This window comes from Rhodamnia argentea, chromosome 2 (genome assembly GCF_020921035.1).
Source record: "Rhodamnia argentea isolate NSW1041297 chromosome 2, ASM2092103v1, whole genome shotgun sequence".
Lineage (NCBI taxonomy): Eukaryota > Viridiplantae > Streptophyta > Magnoliopsida > Myrtales > Myrtaceae > Rhodamnia > Rhodamnia argentea.
Window position 1 is genome coordinate 7,746,958 of NC_063151.1, and position 3,447 is coordinate 7,750,404.

Genomic DNA, 3,447 nt, shown 5'->3' on the forward strand with positions numbered 1-3,447 from the left:
AGTATGGAAGAGTGAACGTAGGCTTACCAAAAGCCGAATCACTATAATCTCTTGTGATTTGTCTTCTACTCTCTACTCGCCTCTATTTATTATTTAGTAGAATCATCGCATGATTCTGCTAATTACCTTTGCTCTTATTTAACTCGATTATTTTAATTCCGCATTATTTATCCAAGTTAAATTACAAACACCTATTCATCCCCTCTAAGTGTTAAGCTTAGCCAAAACAACACTTGTTGAAGAAATCATCCCCTCTAAGCGTTAAATTAAACACTCACATATAGAACGTCGCGTTTTTAATATAATATACCGATTTTGTAAAGGAGGGCTATTAACTATCACTTAGAATGTTCAAATATTAAATATAGTTTCATCTACTTTATACATTAACGATTTCCCACTGTTTGGATGGACAACAACTTTCAATTCGATAAAAACCAGACCCTATGGCGTGCCGATAGAATCCGACCGCATATCCGCCCAGTTCTTGATCAAGCTTCTCCATTTACTTGCCGACAATGCATTGCGATGTGGCAGCGCAGAAAGATACAACTCTCTAGAGCAGCAGAGGGAAGAGCACGTAAAATCAACAAAGAAGAAGACCACTCGCTCCGCTCGCAACTCCTCAGCCCTTCACTTGTTTTGGTCGGCAAACAAGGATAGCGAAGGCGAAGCTGGAAGACACATGTAGTTTTGCGTTGCCAATAGACTACATAAGGAAGGGGGGGCTCAGTACCAAATACAAGACAAGCTCTACCAATTCAATGCCCGCTAATGCGTAAAGTACGGGCGGCCTATACGGCTACTTCGCTTTTTAGTGCTCTTGATAGCGAAGGATGGCCACACCCTCCGCCTCTATATTTGGTTCATGAGTTCTGATCTTTTTTTTTTTTTTTTTGGCGACGTCAGTTCATGTTCAACCCTTCCAAGAATATGGACAAGCTGCAAACTGTGAGATTTGCTGTGAAATTTGCACCTAGCAAACTCGCAGTGGCCAGAAGGCATCCCTTGCTAATTCAATTAATAATCTGGGAACTATTAGGCGTCTGCTTTTAAGGTATATCTTCCTTCTCAGTATGTTGATCACCCAGGCTACAAAACTACGGTTGAAGAGTAAACAAGTAGGTCATACATGCCATGTTATCGGTCTTCTGTGCCTCCGCTCATACGATATGACGTCTATGCCAACAACCAGGGACTTGTTGTGAAAGTCTTAATAGTAAGTCCAATTCGATGTAGATAACACAGTTGGGCAGAGCAATTTTGCTTTTTTTTTTTTTAATGGCCAATGGTGGGCTAGAGCAGTTGAAAATGTATCAATAATACATTTGTTTAGGAGTCTCTACAAAATCATGTTGTCTCATCCTGACCGGTAGGTCCATCTTTTCTTTCCTTATCAAGAGCAGTGCTTGTTGTATTTCAGTATCAACCGCGAGTGATGACAGGTCAAAGTGAGTAATGTGTCGTGCCTCCTGAAATTGTTTTTAGGCACTTTCAATGCCAATTATAATATTCAATGGCATAACAACCAAGCCTTAGGACTGATTAAGCAATGAGATTGTTGATTGTAACTGGTCTAAGACTATCTGAAGCAGTTGCTTCACAAGATGAAGAACATAAGAGTAGTTCACGACTGAGGACAGTTAACAAAGAGTAGGCTTCCTCCTCCCACTGCCTTTTTCAGCTCCGATAGGTATGCAAATCGCAGTCCGTAAATCACGAGCATAAAAAGGGAACATGCGAAAGATTTTGAAGAACATTCGAAAACCAGAAATGTACTCATGAGCCGGCCAGAACCTTACATTGCCTGAGCACAACATCATTTAGCATGCCTTACTTCCATGCGGGATGATCGCCTAGTAGTACAAGATGAAGAGAAGACACAACGAAGTGTGTCCTCTCAAATTACAGAACTCTTAAGAAAACAAAGAAGTCTCCCTTTCGAGCACAGGATCGCTAACAAAGATAGCAAATTCCAACAGCCACGCAGCGGGAAGAAAACAGGGTCGGGCAAAAGCAGAAGCACAGTACGCTACTCCATGCCCATCTTTTTCTTCCACTCCAAGGCGAAGGCACACACCTTTCGTGGGTCGGGGAGAGTTTTGGACACACTCTCCTTCCCCATGCATCTCTTGCCCCACGCAATGAGCTTGGGGCATTCGGCTTCGATGCTGAAGTTCCCACACGTCTCGTAGGTGTGGAACCAGCAGTAGAAGCCGATGATCGCTATGTCCAAGAACCCGAACGTCTTGCCCCCGAAGAAAGCCTTGTCTCCGAGCTCACTTTCTACTAGTTTCAGGCATTCGATGAATTCCTTCTTCGCCACATCTTGTTCTTCCCCTTTTGTCGCCCACACCTTCTTTCCGAGATCATAGAACTGCAAACCTTTTTGATTTTTGGATCAGAAGGAATCACTAGAATCATCACAAGCTGACTATTAGGATTAGCAATTCGTGCTGCAATATTGCTTTGGCAACATGCGTCGATGTTATCACAAGAATTCTGCTGTCCAACCATTTCTAGTCCATGTTGGGAGGGTCATTTTGTTTATTAGTTAGTATTTGTTAACTTCAGTACATATTAAATGAAAAGCCATACAAAGTATATCCGATGGTGAATTGATGATATGACGACTTAAGCACCAAGCCAAAGGCGAGATCAGATGATCTTTTTTTCGCATCAGCATGAGATCTAAATAAAGGCACGTAAATGTCAACAGACCGAATAATCATTAACGAATTCGACCACTATTATAACAGAGGAACTGATACCTTCTTGTCGACGAAATCGGCCCAGAATCTGGCCTAGGCTCGCTCGTATGGATCGGACGGCAGGAGAGGGGCCGTGTGGCTCCAGGTCTCATCGATGTATTCCACAATGACGAGGGACTCGCACACGGGCTTGCCATTGTGGATGAGGATGGGGATTTTCTTGTGACCGGGTTCATCTGCAGGAGGAGCTGGCTCTTGTTCACCATGTCCTCATCCCTGAACTCGTACTCGACCCCTTTCTCGGCCAGCGCTGTCCGGCACCTCATCCCGTACATGCTCACCCAGAAGTCCAGGAGGATCACTTCATCGGCCATTTCCTTCAAAGTCGCGTCCTTGGCCCTTCAGAACCGAAGCAGAGGAATATCGAAGTGTTAAGGAGTGAATACTGGCGACTGTTGAGCAAGTAGTCGATCCAAGAGAGCTGAATCAAATTTACTAGAAAAGCACGAACGTTAGGTCAGAAAAAGAGTATCGGGCAGTGCTTTTCTTTGGGTCGCGGGCGGCGTATTGGACCCCGTCGTTTCTCAGCATATTCTTCTTGGAACTAGAGGAAGCATTGTGTGAGAACAATAACTGGTCAATCATAGAATAATACTCTGTTTCTCAGCAAAACAGATAGCTGGGCTTGAAATTTGATCCATGTCCTCACTTTTTAATGACAAAGAATGCGTCGGCC

The 3,447-nt window shown here is 43.7% G+C and overlaps 1 pseudogene; it reads right to left on the bottom strand.

Moving 5' to 3' along the window:
- Positions 1-1,951: 1,951 nt before the first annotated feature.
- On the bottom strand, positions 1,952-3,085 carry LOC115756476 (annotated as a pseudogene).
- Between the last annotated feature and the right edge of the window lie 362 nt (positions 3,086-3,447).